Here is a 22685-nt window from a genome sequence, read left to right as displayed (position 1 = left end):
GTTAGTTGGTCGAAGAGAGGAGAGTAAACATTTCTTCTGCCCTTACCTTCCTGCTATTTTTTCATACATTTCACTTCTACATGTATTACAAATGCCACAATACATTGTTATTATATTTGCATTTTTGTTATTTCAGTATTTTATTATTAGTAGTAGTATTTGATATGGAGTCTCGCTCTGTCACCCAGGCTGGAGTGCAATGGTGCAATCTCGACTCACTGCAACCTCCGCCTCCTGGGTTCAAGCGATTCTTCTGCCTCAGCCTCCTGAGTAGCTGGGATTACAGGTGTCCACCATGCCTGGCTTATTTTTGTATTTTTAATAGAGGCCTGTTTTCGCCATATTGGTCAGTCTGGTTGCAAACTCCTGACCCCAAGTGATCCGTCCACCTCAGCCTCCCAAAGTGCTGGGAATACAGGCATGAGCCACTGCGCCTGGCCAGTATTGTTATTTTTAGACCTGTTTTTCCAAATAATTGTATTTGTATTAAACAGTTAATGATATCTCTTTGGCTATCCTAGGGTTTACAGTATACATCTATCTTTAATTTTTCACCATCTACCTACAAATAAGATATCATGCATGGATAATGTAAGAATTTCATAGTTCCATTTTCTCCCTCCCATCTTTTGTATGTTGTTGTCATACATGTACTTCTGAATCCATAATCCTTTGCTTCTATTTTTGCTGTAGACCAGGGGTGTCCAATCTTTTGACTTCTCTGGGCCACATTGGAAGAAGAATTGTCTTGGGCCACACATAAAATACACTAACACTGATCATAGCTGATGAGCTAAAAAAAAAAAAAAAAAAGAAATCACAAAAAATATCTGATCATGTTTTAAGAAAGTTTACAAATTTGTGTTGGGCCACATTCAAAGCCACCCTGGGCTGTGTGTGGCCTGTGGGCCATGGGTTGGACAAGCTTGCTTTAGACATTAAATATTTTAGAGTGATTTAAAAGTTCTTTCGTACAAACCTTCATTTGAACAATTTCCAGAGCTCTTCGTTTCTGTGTAGAGAACCAAGTTTCTGTCTGGTTTCATGTTCCTTCTACCTGAAAAAGTTCCTTTAATTTATTGTAGCACGAGTCTACTGATAATTATTCATCTCAGATTTTGTTTTTCTGAAATGAAAAAATTACTTTCACTTATGAAAGATATTTTTCTCTGGGGTAGAAGTCTGTGCCGACAGTTACTTATCTCTCAGCACTTTAAAGATGACACTTCACTGTCCTCTGGATTATGTAGTTTCTGATGAGAAATCTGCTGTCATTCTTAACTTTGCTCTTTTTTTTTTTTTTTTTTTTTTTTTTTTTTGAGGCGGAGTCTCGCTCTGTCGCCCGGACTGGAGTGCAGTGGCCGGATCTCAGCTCACTGCAAGCTCCGTCTCCCAGGTTTACGCCATTCTCCTGCCTCAGCCTCCCGAGTAGCTGGGACTACAGGCGCCCACCACCTCGCCCGGCTAGTTTTTGTATTTTTAGTAGAGACGGGGTTTCACCGTGTTAGCCAGGATGGTCTCGATCTCCTGACCTCGTGATCCGCCCGTCTCGGCCTCCCAAAGTGCTGGGATTACAGGCTTGAGCCACCGCGCCCGGCCTGCTCTTTTTTTTTGAGATGGAGTCTTGCTCTGTCGCCCGGGCTGGAGTGCAGTGGCTGGATCTCAGCTCACTGCAAGCTCCGCCTCCCAGGTTTACGCCATTCTCCTGCCTCAGCGTCCCATGTAGCTGGGACTACAGGCACCCGCCACCTTGCCCAGCTAGTTTTTTGTGTTTTTTAGTAGAGACAGGGTTTCACCGTGTTGGCCAGGATGGTCTCGATCTCCTGACCTCGTGATCCGCCCGTCTCGGCCTCCCAAAGTGCGGGGATTACAGGCTTGAGCCACCGCGCCCAGCCAACTTTGCTCTTTAGTTTCTTGGGCTGCCCTTAAATATGTTCTCTTTCCCTTTATTTAATTAATTAATTTATTTTTTGAGATGGAGTATCGCTCTGTCGCCCAGGCTGGAGTGCAGTGGCGCGCGATCTCGGCTCACTGCAAGCTCCGCCTCCTGGGTTCATGCCATTCTCCTGCCTCAGTGTAGCTGGGACTACAGGTGCCTGCCACCCTGCCTGGCCAATTTTTTCTTTTTCGTATTTTTAGTAGAGACAGTGTTTCACCGAATTAGCCAGGATGGTCTCCATCTCCTGACCTCGTGATCCACCTGCCTCGGCCTCCCAAAGTGCTGGGATTATGAGCCACCGCACCCGGCCTCTCTTTATTTTTTAGTAGTTTAAATATTATGTGTCTTTAAAATCCTGCTTGGGGTTCTCTTATCTTCTTGGGTTTGTGAGTTAATGTCTTTGATTGATTTTGTAAAATTCTCAGCCATTGACTCGGCCAATGTATCTTCCACTGTTATTATTCCCTCTTTTTCCTTCTGAGATTCCAGTCACATGTGTGTTAGATTATTTATATTGTTCCAAGGATTTTTTTTTTTTTTTGAGACGGAGTCTCGCTCTGTCGCCCAAGCTGGAGTGCAGTGGCTGGATCTCAGCTCACTGCAAGCTCCGCCTCCTGGGTTTACGCCATTCTCCTGCCTCAGCCTCCCGAGTAGCTGGGACTACAGGCACCCGCCACCTCGCCGGGCTAGTTTTTTGTATTTTTTTAGTAGAGACGGGGTTTCACCGGGTTAGCCAGGATGGTCTTGATCTCCTGACCTCTTGATCCACCCGTCTCGGCCTCCCAAAGTGCTGGGATTACAGGCTTGAGCCACCGCGCCCGGCCTGTTCCAAGGATTTTTGAAACATCATCATTGTCATCATTGTTGCCCTCCTACCCCCTCCTTCCCCTCCCTCTCCTCCCCTTCCCCCTCTCCTCTTTTCCACCTCTTCCTCCTTCCCTCCTCCTCTTTCCCCACTCCTCCCCAGCTCCTTCTCCTCCTCTCCCATTCCTCTCCCTCCCCTCCTCCTCCTTTTCCTCCCCTTCTCCTCGTTTTCCTCCCCTTCTCCTTCCCTTCCTCCCCATCCCCCTCTCCTGCCCCTTCCTCCTTGTGTTTAGTTTGAATAATTTCTATCATGCTGTCTTAAGTTCGTTGTTCCTTTCCTCCACTGTGTGGAGCCCACTGATGTGCATGAGAAGAATGTTCTCTATCTCTGTCACCGTCTATTTTTTTTTTCATGGGGCTCACCTCATTTGTTTCTCCTCCCTCAGGCATGATCTCTTGAATTGATGACCGTTTCATCAATTTCATTTTCTTAGCTGTATAGTATGGCAGGATGAGTCTGGTATTTATTATTCTAGCATTGCCAGAACCATGCTTTTATTTCAAACTTGTCTATGCCTTTAATATTTATTTCTTGTAGGTAGCATATCACTATATAGCATAGAGCAAGTAAGTCTCCTACTTACTTGGATCAGAACGAGCAGGATTTTTCTGAGTCTAGGCCAGCATTGAGAATAATCTCAGATACATTCTTTATGTGCTCATAGAGACTAGAGCTTGATGTTTCTGAGGTGAAAAGGGAGTGATGGATGTGCGGTGTCAGGACTGCTGACTCTGGGATCAGACAGACCAGGTTCACATCCCAATTGGGCAGGACACTTAGCCTGCCTGAGGCTTGGTTTCCTCATGCATGGAAAGGAATGACAAATGATTGTTGTGAGAATTAACTGCAGTGATCCCTATCACCCTCTCTCTCTCTTTTACCACAGGCCTGGTGTTCAATAGATGCTTTTTTCTTTTCTTTTTTTTTTTTTTTTGAGATGGAGTCTCACTCTGTCACCCAGGCTAGAGTGCAGTGGCACAATCTTAGCTCACTGCAACCTCTGCCTCCCGGGTTCAAGGGATTCTCCTGCCTCAGCCTCCTGAGGAGCTGAGATTATGAGTATGCACCATCATGCCCGGCTAACTTTTGTATTTTTCATAGAGACAGGGTTTCACCATGTTGGCCGGGCTGGTCTTGAACCTCAGGTGATCCACCTGCCTCGGCCTCCCAAAGTGCTGGGATTATAGGCATGCGCCACTGCACCTGGCCTCTTCAATAGATGCTTGTTAAATACTTTTGAATGAATGGGAGTTTTTGAAGTTCTATTGGTTTCTTAAAATAAATACATAGTCCTAACTCATTCATTCAATTCCTTAAGATCCTTTATCTGGAAGATTCCACTTGCCTTGCCACCAGTTTTACTGCCTCCCCTCATGCTTGCTTTCTGTAACATGCTTTTTCAAATTAACTGGAATATGTCAGTTTATGCAGCTGCCATCCTGTGATAATGCCATTTGTACTTTGCTTTACCTGCTAATTCGATTTAGGAGACTCTGATATTATAGAAAGAACCTGACTTAGGAGTCAGGAAAACAAACATTTTTTGCCAGCTTGTTTGCCATGTGACCTTGGACAAATCCTTTAGCCTTTTCTGAGCCTCAGTTTCTTAAGTCTGTAGAAGAGGGGGATAATAATTCTAAAGAGGGATGAGGGGCCTGAGGTGTCGTAACCAGACCTAGAGGAGGCCCTCAAATACTTTTCTTTCTCATCCTCCAACCTCCAACCCCCATTTCTCCTGTGATTCCATTAGATATAGGCAGGGGCTCCAGCCACCGAAAGATCCCCAGTGAGGACGGGTGGGAGAAGTAAGGAAAGAGAGGCGGGCACTGTGTTTTCTGGTCATCACCTGGCATTAGCTGTGACTTTTTTTTTTTTTTTTTTGAGACGAAGTCTCGCTCTGTAGTCCAGGCTGGAGTGCAGTGGCACGATCTCGGCTCACTGCAACTCCACCTCCTGGGTTCAAGCAATTCTCCTGCCTCAGCCTCCCGAGTAGCTGGGACTACAGGTGCATGCTGCTACACCTGGCCAATTTTTTGTATTTTAGTAGAGACGGGGTTTCACTGTGTTGCCCAGGCTGGTTGTGAACTCCTGAGGTCTCCCAAAATGCTGGAATTATAGGCACAAGCCACTATGCTGGGCCTTTTTTTTTTTTTTTTTTTTTTTTTGAGACAGAGTCTCTGTCACCCAGGCTGGAGTGCAGTGGTGCAATCTCAGCTCACTGCAACCTCCGTCTTCCATGTTCAAGTGATCCTCCTGCCTCAGACTCCCAAGTAGCTGGGATTACAGGTGCGCACCACCACGCCTGGCTAATTTTTGTATTTTTAGTAGAGAGAGAGTTTCACCATGTTGGCCAGGCTGGTGTCGAACTCCTGACCTTGTGATCTCCCCGTCTTGGCTTCCCAAAGTGCTGGGATTTTAGGTGTGAGCCGTCGTGCCCACCCTAACTGTTACTTTTGATCTCCTTTCATACTCAGCTAAACTAACTTTTAATTCACTTCCTGTATTTGTCTCTACCCTCCTAGAAAGAAAGCAGAATATCAACCTTAGAATGTGCAAGAATTGCAAAATTCTACCCCTAAAGAAAGATAGTCGTCTTTCTTTAGAGAACAAGCTCTGGGGGTGGGAAATTACTCTGCTGGTGCTCCCCAGGCTCCTTGCCTTCCATATCTCCAAATCCTGACAGCCTAATTGTCAGCAAGGAGCCAAATCCAATCCCTGGACACTGCCCGCAGAGCAGAGCAGCCTCCCCAGGGCCTCTGGACAGCGTGGGAAGCACGTGATTCAGGAAGAGAACCCATTACTCTGACTCAGTAGCAGAGTTTTCATGATCTTGTAACTCAAATGTGTGTTCCATGGACCAGGTTTTGGCCTCCCTTGGAACCTAGAAACACAGAAATGCAGCCTCATTCCTGACTCCAGATGCAGAATCTGTACCTTAACCAGACCCAGGTGACATGTCTGTGCATTAAGGTTTCAGATGTGCTGCCTTGTATGGTCAATGAGGGGAGGTTGGGACGAGCCAGAGCTGCAGGCATGTAGGAGTGGGTGGCATTTGGTACAGTCTGGGGCTGTCAGGCAGGCTGGACAGCAGGTCCACAGGAGCCTGTGGAGAGGTGGCTCGAGTGGGGACAGCTGTGTGCCCAACAGGCTGTGATCCAGTTGAAAGCCTGCCTCCCATTCCTCCCCTAGTTATGGGGGCAGAGAAAGTGCCACCCTGTAGACAGGGACAAAGAGACTGCCTGGGTGTTCAGGGAATGCTAGAAATGCCAGTCTTTTGGCACCTGGAGACCTGGAGGGGGTCTTGTGCCCTGGTGGTGGTTGGGGGTAAGGAGCAGCCTCTCCTGCTGCAGGGAGAGGAAACCCAGTTCAACCCTTTTCCCCAGCCTAGTGAACAGAGAGTCCCTGGGCAGCTGTTCTTTGGAGATTTGCTTGTCTCTACTTCTTTTCTTTTCTTTTTTCTTTTTTTTTTGAGACAGGGTTTCACTTTGTCACCCAGGCTGGAGTGCAATGGTATAATCTCAGCTTACTGCAACCTCTGCCTCCCAGGCTCAAGCCATCCTCCCACCTCAGCTTCCCTAGTAGCTGACACGATAGGTACACACCACCATGCCTGCCTAATTTTTGTATTTTTTGTAGAGACAGGATTTCACCATGTTGCCCAGGCTGGTCTTGAACTACTAGACTCAAGTGATTCATCCACCTCGGCTTCCCAAGGCAATGCTAGTGGGAAGGCAATAGTGGAGTTGCTATTGAAAGCAACTTGGCAGTGCCTCAAAATGTTAGCTATAGATTTACCATATGATTCATCAGTTCCACTCCTAGATATATACCCAAGAGAAATGCAAACCTCTGTCCCTAAAAAACATGTACATGGGCTGGGCATAGTGGCTCACACTTGTTATCTCAATGCTTTTGGAGGCCAAGGTGAGAGGATCATTTGAGGCCAGGAGTTTGAGACCAGCCTGGGCAACATAGCAAGACCCTATCTCTAAAATTTTTTTTTCTTTAAAAATTCCAAGGTGCTGGGATTACAGGTGTGAGCCACTGCACCTGGCCACATTGTTTCTTTTTAAGAGATTGCACCTTGCTCCGTTGCGCAGGCTGGAGTGCAGTGGTGCAATTATAGCTCACTAATTTAAATCTGTGAATATTCCTTTGGTGTGATTTTCTAGAATAACTTTCCTGGGTGAAGGGGTGTACCCAGGTTTAAGGCTTATGGTTGATAAATCACCCTCTAGAAAGACGGTTCCAATGTTTACTCCCCACCCAGGCATGCATGAAAATGCTCATTTTGCTCATACCATATTGAGTCTTGGTCTAATTTTGGCAACTATTGAGAGTCTCGGTGAGCAGCAAACTCCTGGTCTGGAATTTCCCAAGCTTTGTGCTATGAAAACACGAATCTAGAAGATGGTTGTTGCGGGGAAATCAATGCTAGTACAATAGTAGTTTTCTCTCTTAAAATGACTATTGTCTTGAAGGTAAGCACCATAGTAAATTGTGTGTGTGTGTGTGTGTGTGTGTGTGTGTGTGTGTATGGTTTTCATTAATTCATTTATTGAACAAGTATTTATCAGGTACCTGGGTTATCTATCTTTTAGTTATTGAGTTGTAAAAATTAATGATATATTCTAGGCACAAGTCTCGTACTAGATATATGACAAGATGTCTAGTACAAGGTATTGCAAATATTTATTTCCATCCATGGATTATCTGTTCCCTCTTCGATAGTGTCCTCTGAAACTTTTCGGGTTTGATGAGGTTTATATATCTATTTTTCCTTTTGTTGCTTGTGGTTTTGGTGCCATAGCTAAGAATCCTTTGGAAATCCCTAAGGCCATGAATATTTATCCTCATGTTTTAAGAGCTTAAAGTTTGGGCTCTTACGTTTAAGGGCTTGATCCACTTTGAGTTAATTTCTTGTTAACTCTCTTGCATGTGAACACGTTTTGGCTTCCTTGTTTAGAAGCCCTCTCTGAGTATTGTGGGGAGAACAAATCATAGGAACGAGAAGGAGGCCGGGAGATGGATTTCCCACTCTTTGGTGAAAATCAGCCTTGAAGAAGGTCTGCTCCAGAGCCAGCTGATGAAGAAAGAACGTGATTGGAAAACCACAACTCGGCCACCATCATGGTAATGCTTGATTTTGGAAAGAGTCATCAGTAGATGCTAAAACTACTGGGTGAAAGTTTCATGGGTAACAGGAATTTTGCATGGTCTCCAAGAACCTCCTCACAGGATACTAATTACGAAGGGTGAAGTCTTAACTTTCAAATGAAGAAAGCTGACAGACACCACCTTAATCGATATCAGCATCTTCCAGGCATGGACAGATAGACTTCATGGCCTCCCGACATGCAGCACCAAGAAGGATGCAACGTCACTTCTGCGGATGTCCTGCCTGGAATGCAAACTCTGAGTCCAGCCATCGGGAAACATCAGGCAAACTCCAACTGAAGTTATTCTGCCAAATAACTGGCCTGAGAGAAAGGCCAAGAAAGACTGAGGAATGTTCCAGATGAAGGAGACTAAAGAGATAAAAAAGACGTGACAAGTGACTGCAACGCATAGTTCAGTATTTTCTTTGGTACACAAGCCTTTATTGGGACACTTGGTAAAATGGGAGTCAGGTCAGCAGATTTGATAGTAACATTGTATCCAGGCAATCCTCCTGGTTTTGAGGATTGTGCTGTCTTGAGAAAGAGAATGCCTTTGTTTCCAGGAAATACATACTGAAGTATTTAGGGGCACCAGGAGTGTTACGTCCTGGGTGTCAGATCTTTTTAAATTTTCACGTCAACTTACTTTTATCCCTGTTTTCCAGATGATAAAACTGAGGCTCAGAGCCATGAGACGCGAGCCGGGGTGGAGGCAGCTCTGCTTGGTGCCTCTTCTCTTGCTGGTTTGTGCATCCACGCCTTCCCTCTGCCCATCTGCTCGGTGTGAGCAGGTGCAGCTCTGTTCTGGTCCCTGGTGTAGTCCCTGAGCCTGGCTCAACTGCCTGTCCTGTGACAGGAGCTCAGGAAATACCTTCTACATGAAGGGCCACTATGGAATTTAGCACAATTAATACCTCGGCTTTGAGGCTGAACCTTGGCTCAAATTCCAGCTCTGCTACTGAGAAGCTGTGTAACTTTGAATAAGTTAGTTAAACTCTCTGGGACACAGTTTTCATATCTGATTCCTATCGCGTGGGGGTTATGCTGAAGATCTAACAGCACAGGCTGGGCATGGTGGCTCATGCCTGTAATCCCAGCACTTTGGGAGACTGGGGCGGATGGATCACCTGAGGTCAGGAGTTCGAGACCAGCCTGACCCTCAATATGGTGAAACCCCATCTCTACTAAAAAAAAAAAAAAAAAAATTAGCCGGATGTGGTGGTGTGCATCTGTGCACAGGTGGTGAACAGCTGTAATCCCAGCTACTTGGGAGGCTGAGACAGGAAAATTGCTTGAACCCAGGAGGTGGAGTTTGCAGTGAGCTGAGATTGCACCATTGCACTCCAACCTGGGTGACAGAGCAAGACTCCTTTTCAAAAAAAAAAAAAAAAATCTAATGATACAATGATGTGGATAAAGTGCTTACTGCAACACCTGGCCTGGCACAGAGGTGCAGTTCACATTTACTGAATGAATGAGCGAGCAGGTGAATGAATGAATTAAAGTTTCAAGTGGCCTCTACCTCCAGGAGACCCTGGCTTGTCCTTCAACAGTATTTATCGGAAGTGCCAGGGAGGAAATTTAATTTAACAAATGATGCATCCCCATCGTCTGTGTGCTTGTGCGTGTCCTTCCTGCTCTCTCTCCCACCCCGTGGAAGCTCCAGGCAGCGGCCCCTGCCTGCCTCATCCATGTCTTTCCCCAGCACACACACACTGTCGTGTGCGGCCGGCACACATGCCTCCTTGCTGACAACTTCTCCAGTTTCTCTTCGTGACATATTGGCTAGGTGTCTCCTGGTGCCAGGTTGTACCCAGGGCACCGAGCGACTGCGGCTTCCGATTTTGTCTGCCCTGCACCTCTAATTTCTTCCCCTGGCCCCCCTCCCCACCAGTCTTGCTCATGTATGGGACTCCCTTGGCCCAGTCGTCCTCCTCCTGGAGCTCCCCTGGGCTCCTCTCCAGGGTGCTTCCCACTCCCAGCTGCAGGGAGCCTGTGTCCTCTGGTTCATGGGCCAGGCTTGGGCCTGCCCTTTGACCGGTACAGCACCTGCACTCACGCATCGCTGCCCAAGCCCAGTGAGGCCAGCCCACCCTACTTTCCTTACGAGAACCTCGTGCTCTGTTGACTTCCTCTGCTAACTGACACTGGAGAGGCTGGCAGCTCAGGACATCCGAGGAGGGCTGCTGGGGTCCTGCAAGCCAGACACCAAGCAGGCGCTGCATCCCTGCCGGCCAGGAGGTGGTGCTGTCCCCCGGTTTATGGCCCGAGGTGAAGGTGAGTAGAGACTCTCCTGCTTGTCCCGAAAATGCTGCCTTAAGATCAAGGGAAAACAATAGATATTTGGGCTAGTTATCTAGAAGGAAAAATCAAACCACTGAGCGCAGGCGTCTATTCAGGTCCGGCATCTGAGCTGTTAGGACCCATCTTAGAGTGAGGAAGGGGCTTCTGTGAGCCCTGCTTGGGAGTCCTGCAGGAAAGGCTGAGACTCAGGGCTGCTTTTCTGAGGGATAGAGACGGCGGCTCTGGGCTGTGCACAGTCCCTGCCTCTTGCCCAGTGTCCCTAGGAAAGTGATGGGGCCACCCGAGCCTCAGATCCTCACCTGAGAAATGGAGATAAAAGTCTAGGCGCCATGGCGTGGTCGAGGCATGGTCAGGCACCATGGCATGGTCGAGGCGTGGCCAGCCACCGTGGCGTGGTCGAGGCGTGGCCGGGCGCCGTGGCGTGGTCGGGCACCGTGGTATGGTCGGGCGTTGTGGCATGGTCGAGGGCTATAACTGAGCCCATGAACATGCAGCATGGTCCCGGCCTGCTGCCTGGGATGCCCCCACTTCGACTGGGGTGTTTGTCCTGTTGCTATGGTGAGAGGCTGTGGGGGCTCTGAGATACACTTGTCACTGAGAGGGGCTTTGTTGAAGAATACAGCCCTCTTGATGTCTAGGGGAGTGGGCCCGACATTTAGGGAACACCTGCCATGTTCAGGGGCCAAGCATGCAGATGAACACCCGACCCCGCCTCTGAGACTCACAAGAGTAAGTGTGTCCTGCTCCCTTTGGAGTTTCTGCGGAACACAGGCAGAGTGTGGTCTCTTCTGTCCCAGGTGCATTGGAGGAAATGACTTTTGAGCTGGGTGTTGAAGGACAATTAGGATTTCTTAGGGGGAAGTCATGTGGGAAGGGCATTTGACAGAGGGAACAGCCTAGATGGAGGTGTGGAGGTGGGACAGCATCCTGCGTGGCTGAAGGGCTGCGGGGCGGCCTGGAGGAGGAGGACAGGTGGTGTGTGCTGGGTCCCTGCAAGTGTGGGCATCGCCCTAGGCCCATTAGTGCAGGCTGGGATGTTCTTTAAGCCAGGGCAAAGAAATCCCTCACAGCGAGGGACAAGCGCAGGTTGCGCCAGTGTTTGCTCTCTGCTGAAAGAGGGTGGAGGCCACTGGCAAGGTTCCAAGTGGCTTTTCTCAGAGCCCAGAGATCTCAGCCTGAAAGTGCACAAAGGGAAAGAATCCTCGGATTCAGCAAATCTACTATTTATGTCTCTTCTCTTCCTGCTCCTTTTTTTTTGTTTTTGAGATGGGGTCTTGCTCTGTTGCCCAGGCTGGAATGCAATGGCATGATCTCGGCTCACTGCAACCTCTGCCTCCCAGGTTCAAGCAATTCTTCTCCTGCCTCAGCCTCCTGAGTAGCTGGGATTACAGGTACCTGCCACGATGCCCAGCTAATTTTTGTACTTTTAGTAGAGAAGGGGTTTCGCCATGTTGGCCAGGCTGGTTTCAAACTCCTGACCTCAAACGATCTGCCTGCCTCGGCCTGCCAAAGTGCTGGGATTATGGGCATGAGCCACCATGCCCGGCCTTCTGTTCCTTTATTTTTCATTTTTATTTTTATTTTTTTGTGGCGATAGAGTCTTGCTCTGTTACCCGGGCTGGAATGCAGTGGTGCAGTCACAGCTCGCTGCAGCCTCAACCTCCTGGCCTTAAGCGATCCTCTGGCTTCAGCCTCCCAAAGTGCTGGGATTATGGGCGTGAGCCGCCGCACCTGGCCATTGCCTCATGGTTTCTCCCTCTGGTCTCAAGGCTTGGGTGTTTTTTCTTTTCCTCTGACGCTCTCTGCAGCTTCACGCTTGGGCAGGCAACTTGCGGAGCTGTCTTTGCTCTGGGTTCCGTAGGATACCTCTGTCCCTCGGACGCCCCAGTCTTGTGCTCAGAGAACCACCCCTAGACTTCGGAGGTGGTCACGGGAGGTGGTCTTAGGCCCCAGGCCCCTTCCGACGCCTCCTCTGTGCTTTCTCCCATCCGCCTGTGCCCACCACCCAGGCAAGGTTAAGTCTGTAAAAGCCCCTTTTGAATCTCCCAGAGTTTTATCTGGAGGGCCGTCTACATCACTTTGAAGGCTGTTGGCTGAACTCAGTAAATAAACACAGGGAGCCCTGGGGTCGCTGTGACTTATGGTCTCCTTGTCATTTCCCCCCAGAATGCGCGTCAGCGAACAGTGCCTGCCATTCTAAGGGGCTCTTTGACTCTGAACACACACAGTCCCCTCCTGGGCTGATTCCCTGCACACTGGCATTTGGCTTTCTGTAGAGAGCCAGCGTCAGCCTTGGCCAGGGTTGATTCACTGTGGTGGGGACAGTGCCAGGGTTGTCTGGGCTCAGGACCCAGGGATGGTGTGGCTGCCCTGCGGTGTCCATGTCGGGGGCAGGAGGGATCCTACTGGTGGCAGCACCCTTGGATTTAAATGCTTTGAGGTGACGCAGGGCAAGATGACTCTCCCCAATCACAAAATCATCTCACTGGACTGCTTGGGGGAGGGGGCAGGGCCGAGCGTCCGCCTTGCCTCGCAGAACAACATTTTGGTTTTCACACTCACCACTGAAAAGTCATTAAATTGAAAGGAAACCTGTGCCCCGTTCCCTCCGCAGTCATGCCAGCGCCGTCCCCAGGCACCTCACAGTGTAGCTTTTGTTCGGGGGTCCAGAGTGTAAAATTGGAGTGGCAGATTGTCGGTGCACACATTTAGAATTTCCTGGCTTTCATCAGCTGCGCCACTCAGATGACAATATTTAATCCCAAATGTTTCCTTCCCTTCCCCTACCCCCCATTTCATAAGTCAGAGGGCTTTGCCCCCACATTTACAAAGTAGACTTCTCTTCCATTTCTTCAACCATAATGAAAAGTATATTTACGATCTTTTCCCCCATGTATTTGCGATTATACAAACTCTCCTGAACATTTTAAGGGGCCTTTCTTAGGAGAAGCTGACTTCCTGGTTTTAAGTTGAATGTAACTCTCCTTTGCTGGCTTCTGCACCCCCACCATTCATTTCATAAGGACAAGGTTATGCACATTTGAATTCTGCGGGTCGGATCGCATAGCAGCAATCTTGTGCCATTTCACACCACTGGATGTGGCTGGAGTGATATGCTCATTGATTTGAGTCAGGTGGTTTTTTCTGTTATTTAGGAAGTTTTTTCATTGCAGTCATTTTTATTAAAGAAGGGTTTGTTGTAGATGAGAGAATTAGCTGAAATTTAAAACTTGAAGTTTCTTTTTGTTGCATGGTCACTTTGTAGAATCCCTTGTTTAGCAAAACAGCCCTTCTGAGGCAACCCCACAAAAAGATTTTAAACAGCACGTCGCATCTGGATCCTCTGATACACAGGCACATATGCATACAATCACAGTTTACATTTTGCAGTGTGCTGGAGAGTCTCCCAAGTAACATTTCATATCAAAGAAAGCATGTGAAAGCACGTCTCCGAGAAGCACTTCGGAGTGAGAAGCAGGTGTGACTCCTTGGTGTGTCAACCCAAGCGGGTTCCGATCCTCTGGTATCACTGGGTCCTGGGTTCTGACACTCGAGTGGGTTCTTATACCCGGGCGGGTTCTGATACCTGGCTCAGACCCTGATGGGCTGATGGTGAGGTTCACATGTCCTGTGGCCAGGCTCCTGTGCCCAGTGGTCCAGTCAGACACCCATCTGGGTGCTGCTGAGAAGGTGCTGGTGGACGTGGTCAGCCTCTCCCATCAGCTCTCCTCAAGGGAAGCAAATTACCCTTGACAGTGTGCGTGGGCCTCATCCAATCAGAGGAAGGCCTTATGAGCAAACTCCGAGGTTTTTCTGGGATGGAGGAATTCTGCTTCAAGACCGCAGCATCAGCTCCTGCCTGGGTTTCCAGCCTGCCGGCCTGCCCTGTGGATTTCAGACTTGCCTGCCTTCACGTAATTCCTAAACATCTCTCTCTCTCTCTCCACACACGTGCACACACATATTAAACCTCCTGTTAGTTCTGTTTCTCTGGAGAGCTGTGGCTGACACTGGCTGAGAGGAGCAAGGGCTTCAGGTTAGAGCTGTATAACAGTGGTCTCTGCCCACTGGGTGTCTGCAAACATCAGAAATGTGTTCTCCACGCCTCTCTAGGTCTCCTAGGGATTTTGGGTTGCTTTCCAATACACACATGTTCATGTGCATGCATGTGCGTGGGCAGTGGCGTGTGCATGTTCATTCAGGACACATGCCACTGCAGGTGAGTTCCCTGGTGGACACACCCCCTTCAGTAGACACAGGCTATAACGCCCACAGTCACTGCCTTGGGCAGGGTCCTGGGAGAGGGCGTCTCAGGCAGTGAACTTCTGAGTGGGCCATGATGACCTCCTATGGACCAAGGCTAACTCAATGGCAGCAAGCCCCGAATATCTACTGGGAGCAGGTGGCATTGTATGTGGGCCAAATGCAGAAGGTGTTGGGGGACGGTGCAGCCTCCTCGTCAGGTCCCCACCCAGCTCCTCCCCTTGTGAACTTGTACCTGAGCCAGCTGACTGGCCCCTACCACTGGGCTGCAGGTGTAAAAGGAGGGTGAAATTAGCAGTTGTCTCATCGGAGGGTGGGGAACTGGGGGTGGGGATGCGTTATGCAGGTGAAGCCCTCAGAAAGGTCCCCCACTTTGGGGCACCACATAGGACGAGTGCTTTCATTCTAAGGAGGACAAGCTCCTGCTTGGGGGTCAGGTGGAGTTGGGCTCATGCTCCAGGCTGGCCCCTCACATGTTCTGTGGCTTTAGGGAAGCTCCTAAACCTCTCTGAGGCTCATCTGTAGGAAGGAAGTTAAGAGACCGAGATGTCTCATAGGCTTGCTGAGATGATTATGTTCAAAGAGAAGGAGGACAGTCTGTGGTGAGATGCCAGGCCTGGAGGAAGCTGTCATTGGCAGCCTGCTGTGCGGGGCACTGCTGTGTGTGCACACCTTGTTAGGGCCCAGCCAGGGCCAGGACAGTGAGGCACCTAGGTATAAAACTGGAGGTGACGCCTGTTCTCAGGCGCCAACCCTGCATTGCATGGCTTTGAGAGAACCTCCTTAAATTTTGCAGTGGTGGGCACCTCTCTTGCTTCACCCTAGTCCCGGACCTGCACATTACCCCATGGAAATGCCAAAACAGTTTTGCAAGGCCAGGGGATCGGCCCCTTGCACAGATTAGGACAGAAGCTCAAAGAAATGGGAAAACAGACCCAAACCCCCTGCCCCCCGACCTCCCGGGCTACTGAGATCTTGGAAGGTGGTGACTGCACTTTATTCATCTCATGTAATCGCATACAGCAGCTGGCATGTAGTGGGTGCCAAATAGATGCTTACATGTATTCAGAGAATGAAAGGGAAGAGAGAGGACTCAGACTCTGACATGGCTTCATAGGAACCTGGCTGTCCACTCCACCCACCTGCCTTAGCAAAGTGCCCTTGGTGAGGCTGAGGGACTGGGCAGCCAGGACTCCCAAGGGGACCTTGTCAGAGGGGGAAACCACCTCCGATTGAGTGGCAAGTGCTGCTCTAGGACTGCCCTAAAACTGGATTTGAACAAAAGACCACATGCCATATGACTCCATTGGAATGAAATGTCCAGAACAGGCAAAGCCACAGAGGCGGGAAGCAGGTGAGTGGTTTCAGGGTCTGGGAGAGTGGGGCTAGGAAGTGGCTGCTCACGGAGTGGGCATCCTTTTGGGGTGATGGAAATGTTCTACAACGAGAGGGTGGCGATGGTGGCATAGCTTTGTAAATAGGCTAAATGCCACGCACTTCTACATTTTGAAAATAGTTAAAATGATAGTTTTTTTTGAGACAGGGTCTTACAGTGTCTGGCAGGCTGGAGTGTAGTGGTGTGATCATGGCTCACTGCAGCCTCAGCCTCCCTGGGCTTAGGTGATCCTCCTGCCTCAGCCTCCCAAGTAGCTGTGACAACGAGTGTGCGCCATTACATCCCAGCTATTTTTTTTTTTTTTGGTAGAAATGGGGTTTCCCTGTGTGGCCCAGGCTGGTTTTTTTTTTTTTTTTTTTTTTTGAGATAGAGTTTTGCTCTTGTAGCTCAGGCTGGAGTGTGATAGCGTGATCGTGATCTCAGCTCACTGCAACCTTGTCCTCCCAGACTCAAGCAATTCTCCTGTCTCAGCCTCCTAAGTAGCTGGGATTACAGGCATGCATCACCACACCCAGCTAATCTTTTGTATTTTTTTTTTTTTCTTTTTGTATAGACGGGTTTCATCTTGTTGGCCAGGCTGGTCTCAAACTCCTGACCTCAAGTGATCTGCTTGCCTCTGCCCTCCTTGGCCTCTCAAAGTGCTGGGATTACAGGCATGAGCCAAGCTAGTCTTGAACTCCTGGGCTCAAGCAGTCCACCTACCTTGGCCTCCCAAAGTGCTGATATTACAGGTGTGAACCACCACATCCAGCCTAAATTTTACATTATGTATATTTTACCACAATAAAAACCCTGGAATCAACAGAACTCTTTGGGTGTAAGTGACAGAAACAAGATTCAGGCGAGGCAGTGAGTAGTTCCTAGAATGGAAGCTGAGGCTGAGCAAACAGATTGCAGGAAGGGTCTCAAAACTGCCAGACTCCGTGGCATCCCCACTCCTGCCTCGTTTTCCTCCATGACCAGTGTCCTCAGGCCACCAACACCTCTGGAGTTGAGGCTGGCAGAACGTGGTGGGGACTCCTTCAAGAGCATGGCAGCTTCTAATGGACCTGCATGATTAGTTTGGGAGAAGCAGTTGCCAGAAGACAGCCGTGTGTGTCTGGGCTGGGGAGACCCAACATTTCAGAGCCACCAACCCTGCATCATTGACTGACAGGTGGCTGGGTACTGTGTCACCACTGTCTTCTGGGAATAAACATTTCTCAGTGACATCTCAGCTTTCCATGGGAAGTCTCCGTCTGTGTCTTGTTCTGGCTCATTTAGAGCAACTGTCATTTATCAAATGTCCTCCCCTCCAAAGCCTCCTGGATGCCTCCAAAGGCTTAGAATTCACCAAAGACACAAAAGCCCCAACACGGGGAAGCACTTGGAGAGGGATGAGAAGGTTCGTGTGGGGAAGGGGTCATGCGTGGGAGAGTTGGGATGGGAGAAGGAGAAGATTCTTCTAAGGTTCAATCTGAGATGCAGCTGGGGTTTTCCAGCTCACGGAGTGTTTGTGCCGAGGCAAGACAATGGACTAGGTCCCCACAAGAACAGAAACAGTCCCCACACCCAGAAGCTGCGAGTCTTCAGGGAGAACTGGGCAGCTAAGGGATAAAGTGGGGACTTGCAGACTTGCAGCTCTGTTCACCCGCAGCGTGGTCCCAGGAGTGCACAGCGTGGGTTTGGGGCATGGCTGTGCCGGTTTGCAAATCCGTAGGTGCTTGTCCAACAATGGGTCTGTTGATGGTTGGGTCTCTTGCTACTGGAATGTCTGTTGGCTCAGCTTTTGACTAAAAGCCAGTGGAAGATCTCCTTGCCGGATCCCCCAAAATAGTTTCACCCATTGTTCAGGAAAGAGATTGTGAGAGCTCTAAGAGAAACAAACAGAAAACCAACATCAAACATGAATAGTGTCCTGGGGCATTTCCTTTCTCACCTTGGTTTTGAAATTAATCTGCTTTAGAAGTTCTTTGGTGTGTGTGTGTGTGTATGTATGTGGGCACATGTATTGTGTGTGTGTGTGTGTGGGCACATGTATTGTGTATGTGTGTGTATGTGGGCACATGTATTGTGTATGTGTGTGTATGAAAAGAAATACTGAGAATAAAATGTTCTTATTTATTTAGTTATTTTGAGGCAGGGTCTCGCCTCGTCACCTAGGCTGGAGTACAGTGCCCCAGTCACGGCTTGCTGCGGCCTTGACTTCCAGTGATCCTCCTACCTCAGCTGTCTGAACAGCTGGTCCCACGGGTGTGTGCCACTACGCCTGGTTAATTTTTGCATTTTTTGATAGAGATGGCATTTCGCCATGTTGCCCAGGCTGGTCTCGAACTCCTGGGCTCACGTGATCCTTCTGCCTTGGCCTCCTAAAGTACTGGGATTACAGGCATGAACCACTGCACCCAGCCTATCATGCTCTAATAAAGAGCACTGTTGCTCGCCAGAGTTTCCTCTCTGTACCTTGGGGATACCCCTTGCTTAGGTAGAGGGGAGGGAAATTACTTTCCTTCTTACCTCTCCATTCTTCTCTTACACAGGCTTTGAAGGAATGAGATGAGAGGTGGGCCACTGCATTCTCATTCCTGTAAGGCTCTGTGCCAGGACTCACTGCATCTGTGTATTTTGAGCCTTTTATTATTAACCAAAGTGATATTGGTTGATAACAATACAAAGGCAAAGCTGGAAGTGCTCTGATTTCTAGCTTCAGCTCCTTATTCATTGATTCATCATTCGTTATTGATTAATACATAGTAATTCTTTATTTTAGTTGCCTTATCAGTTCCTCACTCCGGGAAGCTTGGAGAAGGGAAAGGTGTGGCACAAATTTCTTCTTGGAATTTTAAATTTTACTTTTAAATTGTGGGTCCTTAATGACTCTTTTCCTAATAACTCCTGAATTCTTGTGATTCAACAGACGGTATTAATCACAAATGTGTTTCTTTCTCCTTTTTTTTTTTTTGGTGAGGGTGGAGTCTATTTCTTTATAGATTGTTTTATAGATCATACAAGCCATGCAGTAATATATCTTCAAGGTTAAACATTCAAATAATTCTGAAGTTCAGAGAAAAAGGTGATACCCCTATACTCCCCAGATAATTGAAACCTGAATGGTTTAGATGGCTCCTTCCTGGGCACTTCTGCATATGGAGAGTAAGCCTTTTCTCATAGGTTGCCACTTCAGTGGAAAAATTCCATACCTATTAATGGGTTCAGTGGTATTTCCTAGCACCTGTTGTGTGTCAGGTGTAAAGCTGGGAGCTGAAGATTGAATAATGAACAAAAATGGTCTCCTCATCCCACAGCTCACAGGCTCCAGGCATATGATTCTGGAACTTAGTTTTTCCTTCCCATTTCACAAAATATCTAGGATTTCTCCCCATGTCTGTCTGCCCTGTACTCTTTAATGTCCAGAGGTAACATTGAATTTTGATGGACATCAAGTTGACTTCTAATTGATTTGCCATTATTAAAAAGCAAAACAGTGGAAGTCTTGGTTTATGTCACTTTGAAAACCTGAGTGTTTGATAAGATTTAAAATTTTTTTGATGGCAGGACACAATACCCTGATAGGACAGGACACTGTTACTTACAGCTGCAAATGGGAGCTGGCTGCCAGGCAGGACCATGCAGGGGACTGCACCCAGGGATGGGTAACAGTGAGCAGCTGTAGCCAGCAGCTTATGTGTGGTCAGTGGAGTGGACTTAACCAGTTTTTGTGGGCTCCTGTGGACCAATTTGAAAAATTTCGTGGGCTCCAGAGCATAGGGCTGTCCCTAGCTGTCAGGTACCTGGCCCTGGGGAGATAGGTAAGGTGTATAGGGGCTCAGGGCATGAGCTCTGATAGGGCAGTGGATGGAGCATGGGCTTGTTCAAGAGGGGACTTGACAGCGTCTCAGACTGGTTCAGGATAGGATTTTTATTTTATTTTATTTAATAAAAAAAAAATATATATATTTATTTATTTTTGAGATGGAGTCTTACTCTGTTGCCCAAGCTGGAGTGCAGTGGCATGGTCTTGGCTCACTGCAACCTCTGCCTCCCAGATTCAAGCGATTCTTGTGCCTTAGTCTCCTGAGTAGCTGGGATTACAGGCGCCACCACACCCCGCTAATTTTTGTATTTTTAGTAGAGATGGGGTTTCGCCATGTTTTCTAGGCTGGTCTTGAACTCCTGACCTCAACCGATTTGCCCGCCCTGGCCTCCCAAAGTGCTGGGATTACAGGCGTGAGCCACTGTGCCCTGCCAGGACAGGATTCTAAAGGAACACTGTATTACACTTGGCCAATGCACAATAGACTTTAAATGAGTCTCAAGCGGGGGAATCACTGCATAGATTTCATTTTTTTTGGAAATGAAAGGTCTCGTGTATTTATTACTAAACCTAGCCAAACAACGTGTTCATAACAGGTTCAGAGAAAAAAAAAATTCCCAGTAAAACATGTCTGACTCTCCAGATAGTGGTGACATTTTCAGCTTGATGTGGTAACGTGATTGTGACCTTCAGACAGCAGAAGTATGTGTGCCATCTCACGTGCAATTCCTGATAGACCCAGCTTGGTTCTTCTCCAGTGTCTCCTTTTGGAGTCGTACCTGATTTTGTTACCAGTTTTCATCTGAATCCGTTGAGGAATGGGACGATTTTGTTTTTGTTTCTTGGCCAGGAATTGCTTAATTCTGAAAGTCTCATGAGAAGACATGGCAAGCAGTGGAGTCAAGCACACAGCACAATGGCAGAGAAAGGAAGAGCGGTGGGTGGCTACTCCATAGATTTCTGAGACTGACCTTCTTTCCTATGAAGCTTTACTCTCTACACTCACAGTCAGTGAGTGACAAGTGGTATATCTGGGTCATTCCCGGGCATGAATGAAAAGAGAACAAACAAATCCATTTTCTGGGTAAGAACAATAACAGCTCCCATCTGAATGTTGTGTAACAGTTTATAAAACATCTTCAGGTCCAAGGTCTCACTGACTCTTCACTGCAAACCTGTGAAGCGGGTAAGGATATTTCTATCATCAAACAGATAAGGAACTGGAGACTCAGAGAAGTCAAGAAACTGGCCCAGGGTCACACAGCTCAGACGTGGAGAGTGAAGGCTGGAATTGGGGTTTGTGGTGCTTCATCTGTGAGCTTTCAATTTCAGCCATCATGGGTTGTAGCTTCTCTGCTCCACGTTTGATCTTTGCTCCATGTGGGTTTCTCTGGCTGTTGCCATGAGTCTGAAGAACATGCCCACGGTCACACAGGACAACCACCACCTTCAACAGAAAGTGCCGCCTCTCTGCTTCATGCCCGTGGTTGATTTTGCCTGGAACAAGGACATTTCCTATTCTAGGGGTGCTAAGCCATGGCAACCTTGAAAGGTTATAATATCACAGTATGAATGATTTCCAAACATCCCTTGTAAACGCCCACGACGGCCCTAACACCTGGAGAAGTGAAGAAGGTTCCAGAGGAGGAAAGACGCCCTTTGAGTCATTTCGTCAGGCACATGTCACTCCACTTGAATTATTTTTCATGAAGGTGAATGCTTTTCAATCGTCCAGGGCAGGGGTCCGTCAGTTGCAAGCACACTTGATGTGTTGCTGTTTTAAAAATTAAATACGCAGAGTTGGCAGGATGGACATGGCCTTTCAGTTTTTTAATTTAAGGTTTAAAAAGTGCTTTCACGCTGTAATCCCTGGGGGGACAGGAAAGGCTGTTTGCTCCGGCCCGTGGCCTCCAGGAAATCTGGCCAGACCACCTACGGGAAATTAGCCTCCAGCACTCGGCTTAGCTGGGAGGTGACAGCAGCCCCCTCTCTCCACTGTGGCCCCGAAGTCCGAGCTACATAATCTAATCTTTCAAGATATTTTTCTCTGGAGAGGCAGGGAGCTGAGTAACTAAACAGACACACCACTGCTAATCCCTTTTTCCTGAGGCTGAAGGGTTTAACTCTTTGCCTTCTGTGTTAAGGCAGTGAGCTCAAAATGGGCTATCGGGATTGACATCAGAATTTTTTTTTTTTTCTTTTGAGACAGAGTCTCGCTTTGTCACCCAGGCTGGAGTGCAGTGGTGCAATCTCGGCTCACTGCAAGCTCTGCCTCCCGGGTTCACGCCATTCTCCTGCCTCAGTCTCCTGAGTAGCTGGGACTACAGGCGCCCGCCACCATGCCCAGTAAGTTTTTGTATTTTTAGTGGAGACGGGGTTTCACCGTATTAGCCAGGATGGTCTCGATCTTGTGACCTTGTGATTCACCCGCCTCAGTCTCCCAGAGTGCTGGGATTACAGGCGTGAGCCCCCGCGCCCGGCTGACATCAGAATTTTTTAAACAGCACTTGGTTTTGTGTTCTTTGTGCAAACGGAATAATCAGAGCTGACACTCCTCAATTTCCCTAGACCTACCGTGTGTCTGGCACTGCTCTAAGTGCTTCAAATAGAGCAACTAGGTTACTCCTACCTCAAGAAATGAGTACTATAATTATGCACAGAGATGTTAAGTGCCTTGCCCAAGGTCACACAGTGGTGGGGAGCGGGTTCAAAGCCAGGCCACTGCATGGGAGTCTGTGCTCTTCATCCCTGTGCTCCTTGTTAAACAGGAAGAGCTCAAAATGACTCTGAACTGTCCACTCGTCAGTTTTCTTTTACTTATTCATTCGTTCACTCGCCCAGTTTGTATTCAGCACCTTCAGTAAGCAAATGCCAAGATGGTTTAGATCGAGGCACTCACGGTCTTCCCAGGAGCTGACAGCCAGCTGTAGAAATGAACAAATCCATAACTAATTATGCTGCAGAAG

At 48.2% G+C, this 22685-nt stretch overlaps 1 protein-coding gene across 1 annotated transcript in view; it reads left to right on the top strand.

Moving 5' to 3' along the window:
• CUNH16orf95 (chromosome unknown C16orf95 homolog) overlaps positions 1–21532 on the top strand; it is a 52569-nt gene extending 31037 nt beyond the window's left edge. Inside the window, exon 9 of the transcript XR_004439035.1 lies at positions 20570–21532. The gene's annotated coding sequence lies outside the window, so the exon portion shown is untranslated. The remainder of the gene's footprint in view (positions 1–20569) is intronic.
• The last annotated feature ends 1153 nt before the right edge of the window (positions 21533–22685 follow it).

This window comes from Trachypithecus francoisi, unplaced genomic scaffold, assembly GCF_009764315.1.
Source record: "Trachypithecus francoisi isolate TF-2019V2 unplaced genomic scaffold, Tfra_2.0 Lachesis_group10, whole genome shotgun sequence".
Classification (NCBI taxonomy): domain Eukaryota; kingdom Metazoa; phylum Chordata; class Mammalia; order Primates; family Cercopithecidae; genus Trachypithecus; species Trachypithecus francoisi.
This window is presented reverse-complemented; position numbering and strand designations above follow the sequence as displayed.